This window comes from Pseudophryne corroboree, chromosome 1 (assembly GCF_028390025.1).
Source record: "Pseudophryne corroboree isolate aPseCor3 chromosome 1, aPseCor3.hap2, whole genome shotgun sequence".
Lineage (NCBI taxonomy): Eukaryota > Metazoa > Chordata > Amphibia > Anura > Myobatrachidae > Pseudophryne > Pseudophryne corroboree.
In genome coordinates, this window is record NC_086444.1 from 1,136,926,626 (window position 1) to 1,136,941,625 (window position 15,000).

Below are 15,000 nucleotides of genomic sequence, written 5' to 3' on the forward strand. Positions count from 1 at the left end.
TGTATACATCACTGGTACAAGGGGCATTACGTGTGTAAGCGTAACTGCTACAGAGGGGGTTTTGTATAAGCGTCACTGCTACAGGGGGCGTTTCCGTGTGTAAGCGTCACTGCTACAGGGGGCATTACATATGGAAGCATCACTGCTATAGGGGGCGTTACGTGTGTAAGCGTCACTGGTACAGTGGGCGTTACGTGTGTAAGCGTAACTGCTACAGGGGGGTTTATGTGTATAAGCATCACTGTTACAGGGGCATTACATGTCTAAGCGTCACTTGTACAGGGGGGGTTATGTGTAAGGGTCACTGGTACAGGGGGGCATTTTGTATAAGCATCACTGCTACAGGGGGCGTTCCATGTGTAAGCGTCACTGCTATAGGGTGCGTTACATGTGTAAGCATCACTGCTATAGGGGGTGTTACGTGTGTAAGCATCACTGGTACAGGGAGCGTTATGTGTGTAAGCGTCACTGGTACAGGGTTCATTGTGTGTATAAACGGCACTACTACAGGGAGCATTGTGTATAAGCATCACTGGTACAGGGGGCATTACATGTTTAAACTTCACTGGTACAGCGGGGGGTATGTGTGTAAGCGTCACTGGTACAGGGGGCGTTCCGTGTGTAAGCGTCACTGCTACTGGGGGCATTCCGTGTGTAAGTGTCACTGCTACAGGGGGCGTTCCGTGTGTAAGTGTCACTGCTACAGGGGGCGTTCCGTGTGTAAGTGTCACTGCTACAGGGGGCGTTCCGTGTGTAAGTGTCACTGCTACAGGGGGCATTCCGTGTGTAAGCATCACTGCTACAGGGGGCATTCCGTGTGTAAGTGTCACTGCTACAGGGGGCGTTCCGTGTGTAAGTGTCACTGCTACAGGGGGCGTTCCGTGTGTAAGTGTCACTGCTACAGGGGGCATTCCGTGTGTAAGCATCACTGCTACAGGGGGCATTCCGTGTGTAAGCGTCACTACTGCATGTGTAAGCGTAACTTCGTCTTGTATAAGCGTCACTAGTACAGGGGGCGATATGTGTGTAAACGTCACTATTGCAGGGCGCGTTACATGTGTAAGCGTCACTACTACAGGGGGCGTTGTGTATAAGCGGCACTACCACAGGGGGCATTGTGTGTAAGCGGCACTACTACATTATGTGTATAAGGGTCAGTGCTACAAAGGGTATTATGTGTGCTGTACCTTTGTAAAGTATGGGAGGGCACGAATTTCTAGTTTGCAGGGTGGCGCCGAACACCCTAGCACCGGCCCTGAATCTATATATAGAGAAAATAAACAAAATGTAAATGAATAAATAAATACATAGAGCAACCTAAGAGGTAACAATTTCTGCATTGGACAGTCACTTCATCAGAGACAAAAGGTTTCTTGCTTCGAGACATCGAAGTCATATTATCTGTATCCGTATCTTGCCTGAAATAAGCACATTATGGTTTTTTTCTTTAATTGCTTTGTATATCCAATTTGTTAGTGTTGGTTTGTTTTCCTATGAGGCAAGGTGTAGACTTAGTTCCAGATAGTGCCATGTGAGTCTCCCGATCTCTCTCAGCACTCCAGCCACTGGCCTTGCGTTTATTAATTTCAGAAAGTAGAGTAAGCGGTGATGCAAGTCTCCTGAGCTTCATCATTACTCACTGTAGTAACTAAAATCAGCAGATAAGTAACATGGGGCAGATGTATTAACCTGGAGAAGGCATAAGGAAGTTATAAACCAGTGATAAATGCAAGGTGATAAACGCACCAGCCAATCAGCTCCTAACTTTTAATTTACACATTGAAGCTGATTGGCTGGTGCATTTATCACCTTGCATTTATCACTGGTTTATAACTTCCTTATGCCTTCTCCAGGTTAATACATCTGCCCCATAGAAACATAGAATTTTAACGGCAGATAAGAACCACTTGACCCATCTAGTCTTTTTTTTATCATTTATGTAATCTCAACACTTTTTGAACCTTAATTCTTTGAAAGGATATTCATATGCCTATCCCAAGCATGTTTAAATTGCTCTACAGTCTTAGCCTCTACCACCTCTGATGGGAGGCTATTCCACTTATTCAGGGCCGGATTAACAATGGGGCGGGTGGAGCTGCAGCTCCAGGCCCTCCCATGAAAATAGGCCCACAGCCTCCCCTGCAGTGCTGTGCAGTCAGTGGTAACGGGTGGAAAAAAAAACCCAGACACTGACACAACACTAACTGGCCAGCTCCCCTCCCGGTCAGCCCGCCCGCCCCCCACCCCTGCTCACCCCGCGATCAGCAGCAGATATCCCGATCTCCGCCCACCCACAAAGCATCTTGAAGCTCCGCCAGCGGGCCGTCAGAGCTCCGCCCCAAGCCACTTGAAGCTTCACCCACAGCCATCTTAAGCTCCGGCCCCAGGTCGTCCGAAGCTCCGCCCCCAGGTCGTCCGAAGCTCCGCCCCCTCCCGTCTCTGCACCGATCGGCCACTATATCACCCCCCTTTCCCCTGGAGGCCACAGCCACGCATGATGATCTAACGCATGCCTCCCGTACAGAGCTAGGACCGCGGAAGATGCGGGGGGAGGGGAGAGAGGATCTGCAGGCTGAGTGGTCCTGTAGCAGCCACAACCACAGTGATGTGATGACTGACTGGCAGCCAGAAGACAGCAGCCCTGGAGTCAGTCACAACTTTGCTCTGCTGTGTTGGCTCCACCTTGCTTCCTCACTCACTGCGGATCCCACTCACACTACAACTTAGGTGAGTGTGCACAGTAGCTTACACTTTTTATCCCACCAATTACACCCCCCAACCCCCCCCCCCCCCCGCTGCAGTTTGTGTGTTTTGTGTCCATTCCTATATGTTCTACTTCATCCAGTGCTACTCTTCCCTCCTCTCTCTCTATTCCCTATCCCTCCCCCTCCTCTCACTCTCTCTATTCCCTATCCCTCCCCCCTCCTCTCACTCTCTCTATTCCTTATTCCTCCTTCCTCCTCTCACTGTCTCTATTCCCTATCCTTTCCCCTCCTCTTACTCTCTCTATTCCCTATCCCTCCCCCCTCCTCTCACCCTCTATTCCCTATCCCTCCCCCCTCCTCTCACTCTCTCTATTCCCTATCCCTCCCCCCTCCTCTCACTCTCTCTATTCCCTATTCCTCCTTCCTCCTCTCACTCTTTCTATTCCCTATCCTTTCCCCTCCTCTTACTCTCTCTATTCCCTATCCCTCCCCCCTCCTCTCACCCTCTATTCCCTATCCCTCCCCCCTCCTCTCACTCTCTCTATTCCCTATTCCTCCTTCCTCCTCTCACTCTCTCTATTCCCTATCCTTTCCCCTCCTCTTACTCTCTCTATTCCCTATCCCTCCCCCCTCCTCTCACCCTCTATTCCCTATCCCTCCCCCCTCCTCTCACTCTCTCTATTCCCTATCCTTTCCCCCTCCTCTCACTCTCTCTATTCCCTATACCTCCCCCCTCTCTATTCCCTATCCCTCCCCTCTCTCTATTCCCAAGCCCTCCCCCCTCCTCTCACTTTCTCTATTCCCTATACCTCCCCCCTCTCTATTCCCTATCCCTCCGACTCCTCTCGCTCTCTCTTTATTCCCCATCCCTCTCCCTCCTCTCGCCTGCTGTCTCTATTCCCTATCCCTCCCCCTCCTCTCTCTCTCTTTATTCCCTATCCCTCCCCCATCGCCTCCCTCACTCTCTCTATTCCCTATCCCTCCTCCCGCTCTCTCTCTCTATATACCTATCCCTGCTCTCTCTCTCTCTCTCTATTCCCTATCCCTCCTCCCTCCTATTGCTCTCTCTCGCAATTACCTATCCTTACCCCCTCCTCTCGCTCTCTCTCTATTCCCTATCCCTCCGCTCTCTATTCCCTATCCTTTCCCCCTCCTCTCACTCTCTCTATTCCCTATCCTTTCCCCCTCCACTCACTCTCTCTATTCACTATCCCTCCCCCTCCTCTCTCTCTCTTTATTCCCTATCCCTCCCCCATCGCCTCCCTCACTCTCTCTATTCCCTAACCCTCCTCCCGCTCTCTCTCTATTCCCTATCCCTGCTCTCTCTCTCTCTCTCTATTCCCTATCCCTCCTCCCTCCTATTGCTCTCTCGCAATTACCTATCCTTACCCCCTCCTCTCGCTCTCTCTCTATTCCCTATCCCTCCTCTCTCTCTATTCCCTATCCTTTCCCCCTCCTCTCACTCTCTCTATTCCCTATCCTTTCCCCCTCCTCTCACTCTCTCTATTCCCTATACCTCCCCCCTCTCTATTCCCTATACCTCCCCTCTCTCTATTCCCAAGCCCTCCCCCCTCCTCTCACTTTCTCTATTCCCTATACCTCCCCCCTCTCTATTCCCTATCCCTCCGACTCCTCTCGCTCTCTCTTTATTCCCCATCCCTCTCCCTCCTCTCGCCTGCTGTCTCTATTCCCTATCCCTCCCCCTCCTCTCTCTCTCTTTATTCCCTATCCCTCCCCCATCACCTCCCTCACTCTCTCTATTCCCTATCCCTCCTCCCGCTCTCTCTCTCTATTCCCTATCCCTGCTCTCTCTCTCTCTCTCTCTCTATTCCCTATCCCTCCTCCCTCCTATTGCTCTCTCTCGCAATTACCTATCCTTACCCCCTCCTCTCGCTCTCTCTCTATTCCCTATCCCTCCTCTCTCTATTCCCTATCCTTTCCCCCTCCTCTCACTCTCTCTATTCCCTATCCTTTCCCCCTCCACTCTCTCTCTATTCACTATCCCTCCCCCTCCTCTCTCTCTCTTTATTCCCTATCCCTCCCCCATCGCCTCCCTCACTCTCTCTATTCCCTAACCCTCCTCCCGCTCTCTCTCTATTCCCTATCCCTGCTCTCTCTCTCTCTCTCTCTCTCTCTCTCTATTCCCTATCCCTCCTCCCTCCTATTGCTCTCTCTCGCAATTACCTATCCTTACCCCCTCCTCTCTCTCTCTCTATTCCCTATCCCTCCTCTCTCTCTATTCCCTATCCTTTCCCCCTCCTCTCACTCTCTCTATTCCCTATCCTTTCCCCCTCCACTCACTCTCTCTATTCCCTATCCCTCCCCCTCCTCTCTCTCTCTTTATTCCCTATCCCTCCCCCATCGCCTCCCTCCCTCTCTCTATTCCCTATCCCTCCTCCCGCTCTCTCTCTCTCTATTCCCTATCCCTGCTCTCTCTCTCTATTCCCTATCCCTCCTCCCTCCTATTGCTCTCTCTCGCAATTACCTATCCTTACCCCCTCCTCTCGCTCTCTCTCTATTCCCTATCCCTCCTCTTTCTCTATTCCCTATCCTTTCCCCCTCCTCTCACTCTCTCTATTCCCTATCCTTTCCCCCTCCACTCACTCTCTCTATTCCCTATCCCTCCCCCCTCCTCTCACTCTCTCTATTCCCTATCCCTCCTCTCACTCTCTCTATTCCCTATCCTTTCCCCCTCCTCTCACTCTCTCTATTCCCTATACCTCCCCCTCTCTATTCCCTATACCTCCCCCCTCTCTATTCCCTAGCCCTCCGACTCCTCTCGCTCTCTCTTTATTCCCCATCCCTCTCTCTCCTCTCGCCTGCTGTCTCTATTCCCTATCCCTCCCCCTCCTCTCTCTCTCTTTATTCCCTATCCCTCCCCCATCGTCTCCCTCACTCTCTCTATTCCCTATCCCTCCTCCCGCTCTCTCTCTTTATTCCCTATCCCTCCCCCATCGCCTCCCTCACTCTCACTATTCCCTATCCCTCCTCCCGCTCTCTCTCTCTCTATTCCCTATCCCTGCTCTCTCTCTATTCCCTATCCCTCCTCCCTCCTATTGCTCTCTCTCGCAATTACCTATCCATACCCCCTCCTCTCGCTCTCTCTCTATTCCCTATCCCTCCTCTCTCTCTATTCCCTATCCTTTCCCCCTCCTCTCACTCTCTCTATTCCCTATCCTTTCCCCATCCTCTCACTCTCTCTATTCCCTATCCTTTCCCCCTCCTCTCACTCTCTCTATTCCCTATCCTTTCCCCCTCCTCTCACTCTCTCTATTCCCTATCCCTCCCCCCTCCTCTCACTCTCTCTATTCCCTATCCATCCTCTCACTCTCTCTATTCCCTATCCTTTCCCCCTCCTCTCACTCTCTCTATTCCCTCCCCCTCCCCCTCCTTTCACTCTCTCTATTCCCTATCCCTCCCCCCTCCTCTCACTCTCTATTCCCTATCCTTTCCCCCTCCTCTCACTCTCTATTCCATATCCCTCACTCTCTCTCTCTCTATTCCCGATGCCTCCCCTCCCCCTCCTCTTGCTCTCTATTCCCTATCCCTCCCACCTCCTCTTGCTCTCTCTCTATTCCCTATCCAACCCCCCTCTCTCTCTATTTCCTATCCCTCCCCCTTTACTCTCTCTCTATTTCCTATCCTTCCCTACCCCTCTCTCTCCTTCTCTTTTCCGCTCTCTCTGTTTTGTTTTTATCTAGGGCTATTTTTGGGCCGGAAAACCCCAGAACGCCGTTCCTGAAGGTCTTTTATAAAGTGACATCATCAGGAACGGCGTTGCGGGATGTCTGTGGCCTACCCTGCTGCTGCAGCCACTTCCCGTGTCTGAAGGGAGGAGAGCACAACACGCATCTCTCCTGTGTGCATACAGTAGCTTGCGCTTTTTCGGCCATTTAAAATATAGCTCAGCTGTCAGCCAATCAGAACTCGCAGACCGCAGCGGTGGCTCATGATTGGCTGCTGCCACGCAAGCTTTGATCGGTACACAAGCCAGGGCTATATTTCAAATGGCTGCCAGAAATGTGACTGACACAGTGAGGGGCAGGAGAGACGCGCTGCATTCTCCTCCCCTCCCTTCAGACATGTGAATCGGCAGCAGGAGCAGCAGCAGCAGCGGAGGTGAGCACTATACTAGGGGCATTGTGTATCTGGCATTACTGGGGGCATTGCATAACTGACACTACTGGGGGCACTCTGTATCTGGCAGTACTGGGGGCATTGTGTATCTAGTACTACTGGGGGCATTGTGCAACTGTCACTGCTGAGGGCATTGTGTAACTGGCACTGTTGATGGGCATTGTGTATCTGGCACTACTGGGGGGAGTATGTGTATATATTGACCTACTCGGGGCATTATGTGTTTAAAAAAAAATATATATATATATAGTATATAATGGACACTATTGTGCAGTATAATGTGAATTGGTGCTAATCTGTGGCCACGCCCTTTCCCCACAAAGTAACGGCCCTTTCTTTTTGGTGGGCTATCCCTGTTTGAATACATCACTCTTGAGCGGTGTCATGAATTTCAATAACTACTGATTATGTATAGATACCACAGATATACTTACTTGCTGTCTGATTTATTTAATTTCACAGGCCATGGTGTGTGGCTGTGATGTCTTCTGTATTTTATGGTGGTAGTTGGAGTTGTCTATTTTATATGGATTTACAATGTTCTTTGTATTGTGTGGTGGTCAATTGGATGCTTGGTGTAAAACATGACAGGCACTACGGTGCTCTCTGTTTTATCAACGGCCACTGATGCTATCTGTATAATATGAATGTCACTGTAATGTAGTGTTCACTCTAGGCTGTTTTAGCAGGGCGCCGAGCCCTGCCCGATTTTTTTAAAGGCAAAATCTGCCCTGCCCCTTTTGCCCCCTGCTAGAACAGCCGCCCGCTTCCTGCCCTCCCAGCGTGTAAAGATGCCGTCCGCATGCGCTCGGCATCAATTCACGCTATGGGAGAGAGCTGGGGGAAGCCCAGCACTGACGCACGCCACCAACAGTGACGTCGCCGGCCACAGACGCCCCCTATAGCAACGTCTGTGGGCCACACCGCCCACTAAACTGGCGTTTCCATGGGCACACCCCCTAATTTACATGGCCATGCCCCCGTTTCAGGGCGCGCTTGGAAATATGCCCCCGGAGTCCGGCGCCCTGCCCTATTGGATTCCTAGAAGAAACACTAGTAATGCTCTTTGTATTATCTAGCAGTCACTGTAATGCACTCTGTATTATGTGGCATTCACTACAATTTCTTTCTGTATTATTTGGCTGCCAGTGCTGTGCTTTCTGTATTATATGATGGTCACTGTAATGATCTCTGCTTTATAAATTTAATTTACTGCAGTGGCTAGGTTTGCAGGATGAACACTAATAGAAATATGGAGAAACCACGACACAGGCCACACCCCCTATATAGACCACGCCCACACATCACTAGTCATACCGACACAGCGCTTGTCATAATGCCTGCATCGGCACACAATAGGCCTTTCTTGATTTTCAGCTCCAGGCCCATGTGGACCTTAATCTGGCACTGCACTTATCCACTACCCTTTATGTGAAGTAATTTTTCCTTAAATTCCCCCTGAACCTCCCCCCCTCCAGTTTCAGTGTATGTCCTCGAGTTCTAATACTTCTCTTCCTTTGAAGAATGTTTCCCTCCTGAACTTTGTTAAGACCCATGGTATATTTGAAAGTTTCTATCATGTCCCCCCTTTCCCTTCTCTCCTCCATACTATACATGTTAAGATCTTTTAGCCTTTCCAGGTAAGTTTTGTGATGTAGGCCATGCACCATTTTAGTTGCCCTTCTTTGTACACTCTCTAATGTATTTATATCCTTCTGGAGATATGGTCTCCAGAACTGGACACAGTATTCCAGATGGGGCCGTACCAATGACCTATACAGTGGCATTATTACTTTTTTTTTCCTGCTACTGATTCCTCTCCTTATGCAACCAAGCATCTGACTTGCCTTTCTCATTGCTTTGATGCATTGCATTACTGCCTTTAAGTCACTTGAAATAGTGACTCCTAAATCCCTTTCCTCCTGAGTAGTTTCCATTATAGTACCCTTGATACTATATTTAGCCTTTGGGTTTTTGAGACCCAAGTACATGATTTTGCATTTGTCACTAACAAAGATATTAAAGAGAACTGGTCCAAGTACAGATTCCTGGGGTACTCCACTGGTAACATTTCCCTCCATAGATTGCACTCCATTTACTACAGCTGTCTCTTTCCTATCCTGCAGCCAGGTTCTTATCCATTAACTGTTTTATAATCCACCCCCACACTTTCACGTTTATTTAGCAGTCTGCAATGTGGGACAGTGTCAAATGCCTTACTGAAGTCTAGATATGCTACATCTACAACTCCCCCTTGATCTATTATTTTCATCACAGAGTCAAAAAAGTCAATTAGATTGTTTGGCATGATCTCCCACCAGTAAATCCATGCTGTTTTGGATCCTGTAAGTTGTCTGATTTAAGATATTCCACAACTCTTTCTTTTATTAGTTTTCCCATTACTTTCCCTACTACTGATGTAAGGCTTTCTGGTCTGTAGTTACTTGCTTCTTCCTTGCTTCCACTTTTGTACAGTGGAACTACATTCGCTTTTTTCCAGTCCTCTGGAATGGCACCTGTATTTAGTGACTGGTTAAATCATTCTGTTAGTGGTGCCACCAGCACATCTTTTAGCTCTTTTAGTATCCTTGGGTGTATCCCATCTGGCTCCATTGATTTATCCACTTTTAGTTTTGAAAGTTCTGTTAGGACCTTCTCCTCTGTAAATGTAGTTTCATCTACCTTATTTTTATGAATGTCCTTGCAACTTAACTGTGGCCCCTTCCCTTCTCATTCTATAGTAAATACTGAGCAAAAATAATGATTTAGGTGATCTGCTATTGCCTTGTCTCCCTCCACCAAATTCTCACTTTCAGTCTTAAGGCTTATTATTCCTCCATTTGATTTTCTCCTTTCATTTCTATACTTAAAAAAAGATTTGCCCTTTTTATCTACTGACTGGGCCATTTTCTCCTCAGCTGATGCCTTTGCACGTCTGATCACTTTCTTAGCATCCTTCCATCTGTCAAGATACACCTCTTTGTCGTTATTATTTTGAGTCTGTTTGTATTCCCTAAAAGCCATCTTTTTTTATTTTACACTAGTTGATACTTCTTTTGTGAACCACACTGGCTTCTTTTTCCTGGTGCTTTTTCTAACCCTTTTGATACAAAGGTCTGTTACCCTTAGTATTGCACCTCTCAGTTTTTCCCACCCCTCCTGCACTTCTTCCAAGTTCCTCCAGTCCACCAATGAATCACTTAAACATCTCCCCATTCTTGCAAAGTCAGCATTTCTAAAATCCAATACCTTTATTTTTGTGTGACAGGAGTTGGATCCTGTCTTTATACTAAACCATACTGCTTGATGATCACTGGATCCCAGGTGCTCACCCACAGATATGTCTGATATCCTGTCACCATTTGTAAGAATTAAATCTAATATTGAGTTTTTGCGAGTGGGCTCCCTTACCAATTGCTTGAGAGATGCTCCCTGTAAGGAATTTAGAAATTTGCCACTTGTAGCTGAATTTGCAAAAGACCCCTTCCAATTTACATCAGGTAAATTAAAGTCTCCCATGATTATTATGACTTCTCCCTTTAAAGCCATTTTAGTGATGTCCAACAATAGGTTCCTGTCCAAATCCTGCCCCTGGCCTGGTGGTCTATAGATCACCCCAGTGTGAATAATGTCCTTCTCCCTGGCTTCTATGGTGACCCAAAGGGCCTCAGTTTTGTCTTCAATATTTTGTATTAAAGCAGCATTTATGCTTTTTTCACATACATAGCTAACCCTCCTCCTATTCTTCCCACTATATCCTTCCTAAATAAATTGTATCCTGGTACACCTATGTCCCAGTCATGATTCTCATTGCACCATGACTCTGTAATTGCCACAATATCCAGGTTATCCCTTGTCAGTATCGCAATTGGCCCTGGAAGTTTGTCTCTTAAGCTCCTAGCATTTGCACACATAGCTTTAAGAATTTTGTTTGTGCAAAAGAAGGGATGAGAGTGAGAGAGAGAGAGAGAGAGGGAGGGATGGATGGAGGGAGAGTACTGTGCAAAAGTTTTAGGTAGGTGTGGAAAAAATGCAGCAAAGTAAGAATGCTTTCAAAAATGAAAGTGTTAATATTTTTTTTTTAAATTAACAAAATGCAAAGTAAATGAACAGAAGAGAAATCTAAATCAATTCAATATTTGGTGTGACCACCCTTTGCCTTCAAAACAACACCAATTCTTCACTTGCACGCAGGTACACTTGCACACAGTTTTTGAAGGAACTCAGCAGGGAGGTTGTACCAAACATCTTGGAGATCTAACCACAGGTCTTCTGTGTATGTAGGCTTGCTCAAATCATTCTGTCTCTTCATGTAATCCTAGACAGACTTGATGATGTTGAGAACAGGGCACTGTGCGGGCAATATCATCTCTTCCAGGACTCCTACTCTTCTTTAAGCTGAAGATATTTGTTAATGACATTGGCTGTATGTTTGGGGTTGCTCTCCTGCTGTAAAATAAATGTGGAGCCAATCAGACTCCTCCCTGATAGTACTGCATGATGGATAAGTACCTGCCTATATTTCTCAGCATTGAAACACAAAAAAACAGGCAATGTTGAGGACTGTAGACTAAGTGGTTGGCAAAGGATACTTAGTGGATTAGATGAAAGACACTTCATGCTTATTTCCCTTCAAAATCGGAAGCTGTCCAGCAGTGCCATCAGCTCAGAACTGGCAGAAGCCAGTGGGACCCATGTACACCCATTTACTGTTCGGAGAAGTCTGGCCAGAAGTGATCTTCATGGAAAGAAAGTTTGGGGCTGTATTTCAGCAAATTGAGTTGGGGATTTGGTCAGGATTAATGGTGTCTTCAATGCTAAAAATAAATACCAGGCAGGTACTTATCCATCATACAATATCATCAGGGAGGTGCCTGTTTGGCCAACACTTATTCTGCAGCAGGAAAACGACCCCAAACATACAGCCAAGTCATTAAGAACTATCTTCAGCGTGAATAAGAACAAGGAGCCTTGGAAGGGAAGATATGGCCCAGGGCCGTCTCAACAGCAATGTAGGCCCCTGGGCAAAGCAATGAACTGGGACTCCTACCCATCCTCCAACAGTAGGGGTGGGGGGCACTATCAGCAGCAGCTTTTAAGTCCCACGGGCGGTAGAGAGTGTTCTATCTTCCACTCAGCATGTGGGATCTGGAGCAGTCATTTCTGCTAAATACGCCTATACTGCAAAGATGATAGGAGATGGGGCAGGAGGGAGAAAACTAAACTGTAGAAGGGTCAAAGATTATTTGAACAAAGCTACATCCACAGAAAGATCTGTGTTTAGTTCTTATAGGCGATTTCACTGAAAGATATGAACGATCTCGTTCATTAATTAACAAGATATCGTTCATATCTTTCAGTGTGTAGGCACCAACAAAGGTGGTCATTCCGAGTTGTTCGCTCATTGCTGTTTTTCGCAACGCAGCGATTAGGTGGAAAATGCGCATGCGCATGGTACGCAGTGCGCATGCACGCAGTTATTTAACACAAAACTTAGTAGATTTGCTGGTGTTCGTGCGCGCTTTTCAGTCGCACTGCTGATCGGTGAGTGATTGACAGGAAAGGGGCGTTTCTGGGTGGTAACTGGCCGTTTTCAGGGAGTGTGTTAAAAGACTCAGGCGTGCCAGGTAAAAACGCAGGAGTGGCTGGATAAACGGGGGAGTGGCTGGCCGAACGCAGGGCGTGTTTGTGACGTCAATCCAGGAACTAAACGGACTGAGGTGATCGCAGTCTAGGAGTAGGTCTGGAGCTACTCAGAAACTGCATTAATTTTTTTAGTAGCAGTTCTGCTAATCTTTCGTTCGCACTTCTACTAAGCTAAGATACACTCCCAGAGGGAGGCGGCCTAGCGTGTGCAATGCTGCTAAAAGCAGCTAGCGAGCGAACAACTCGGAATGAGGGCCAATGAGCGATGCGCGGCCCCGCGCTCGTTCATCGACGGTGCCGGGTCGCTTATACATGCAGGCCAATATGGACAATCTTGTCCATATTAGCATGCATTGCTATGGAGCCGGGTGACAGGGGGATTGAAGAAACTTCACTCCCCCTGTCACTCCTCCCCCCCCTTCCCCGCCGCCGGGTCGCCTATCGGCCATCGGGCACCTCGGCGGCACATCGCCAAATGTGTAGGGCCCTTTAGTTTGCAGCATTTTTTCCACACCTGCCTAATTTTTTTGCACATTTCTGTGTGTGTGTGTGTGTGTGTGTGTGTGTGTGTGTGTGTGTGTATATCTCAAATTTTGTCTTTGCTTAAATGCATTGCATATAACCCAACTTTCAATAATACAGTTAATTTAGCCATGAACATCTGTCTATTCTTAACTTTCATTGTATGTTTTACAAGGAGAGCTGGTATAATCATATCCCTATATTACATACAATTTGAAATCAAAGATTTTTACACTTTACAGCTGACACTTCCTATTTCATAAACTACCAATATTAAAAATCTAAGAAATGTGAACTTGGTTAGAACAAATACAATAGCAATAAATCAGGTATTACACAAACTGTGGGAAAACTGAGCTATGCATAGAACGGGCTGACTCAGGTTTCTGTATCGATAAAATATGTTACTGGGAAGTTTCAATATTAAAAATAATGTTTCTTTTTGGTTCAGAACACGGAACGATATTATTTTTGTATGAGGTTTTGCGCTATAGGATAACATACCCCCCGTTTTCTCACACACCACATTTAATTCATCTTGTCTACACCGCTAATTATTATATGATGGGTGGCGGTTTCTTAAACCACCACAATGTTATGTGGTTACGGCAAGAGAGGAAGTCTCCAAAGTTTAGCCATAATACCAAATATGAGATGGAAAGTAACACTAAACTCTGTAAATGTTAATAAACGTAGGGAAATGTGAGTTAAAGTTATACATACAGTAAAAGGCAGTCTGATCAGATACTGTTACACTAAGAAAGCTAACTCTGCATAGACTCAAATAAGTGACTGAACCGAATGTGAGCAGCTTCCATATGTGCTAGATTATATGAATATATATCACTATCTATTAAAACACTGCAACGTTACAGTTTGTTTTAGTGGTCTTTTCATGAAGCAGTGAAAAGTGTGGAGAAGTGAGCCAGTGAAGAAGTTGCCCATGGCAACCAATCAGCATTGAAGTAACATTAATAATTTCCATACTACACAACTGTACAGTGCAGTTGATTGGTTGCCATGGGCAACTTCTCCACAGGCTCACTTCTCCACTCTTTTCACTGCTTAATGAATACACCCCTAAGCCATATCTCCCAACTTTTGAAATGAGGGACAGTGGGTGAGCGATGCGGATGCTCGAAAAGGGGAGTGGCCTCACAGCAGCGCCGCGATCGCCATTCACGCTCCCTTTTACCGTCACTGAGGGGGCATCCCCGGCACTTTGTGAACTGCTGGCATGCCCCCTCTCCCTCTGTAACCTGTGAATAGATGCTGTGAGCGTGTGCAGGAGCCTCCCAACTGCTTCCCCCCACCTCGGGACACTGCGCTGTGGCAATGGGCAACCCTTCCTATCTCCGGCCACACTCTATGGGCTCCATTCAAAGAGGCCCGACCATGTCTACAAGTAAGTGCACCTGTATGCCGCGCTTACGAAAGCTTCCGATCTGCTGATTTTTCTTTGCAGCCCCATAGGACTTCATACAAAAATCTTCAAGTCTGGGATGAGATCCGCTGTTTCTTCACGGTTGCAGCAGCAACTCATCCCTAATTGATTTGACCCCTATGAACGAGCGTAGACATTAGCTTACATTCCTACTGAATGTATCAGGTCTGTGCAATTGCATGGTAGCCACCCAGTAACCGCCCATAAATGCCCATTTCCCAGACAGAGTGGCCTTTCAATGGGCAGAATAATCAGTGCACTCTTGCAGTCTGCCTCAGTGTTCGGGCGCATGGTCCGGTGCATGCACAGTTAGGGACTTATTTCTATTGCATACACGCAGTTTGCAGGTAATCGTACAGTCAGATCCGCCCGTATTTTCAATTGCATCAGAATCAGGCCCTCTGAGTTTTTTTTAACTGACCTGGTCTGACCCCATTCACATTTATTGACACATTTTATGGAACACCAATGGGAGGGGCCTCACCAGAAATGGAAGTGATTTGGGTGGATTGGCCACAGTTTGGACTGAATGCACATAGTTTTGGT

General features: G+C 47.2%; 1 protein-coding gene across 2 annotated transcripts in view; it reads left to right on the forward strand.

The window, feature by feature from the left end:
• The window catches only part of SORCS2 (sortilin related VPS10 domain containing receptor 2), a 1,363,792-nt gene that overhangs the window by 702,164 nt on the left and 646,628 nt on the right, over positions 1 to 15,000 (forward strand). The window lies entirely within an intron of this gene.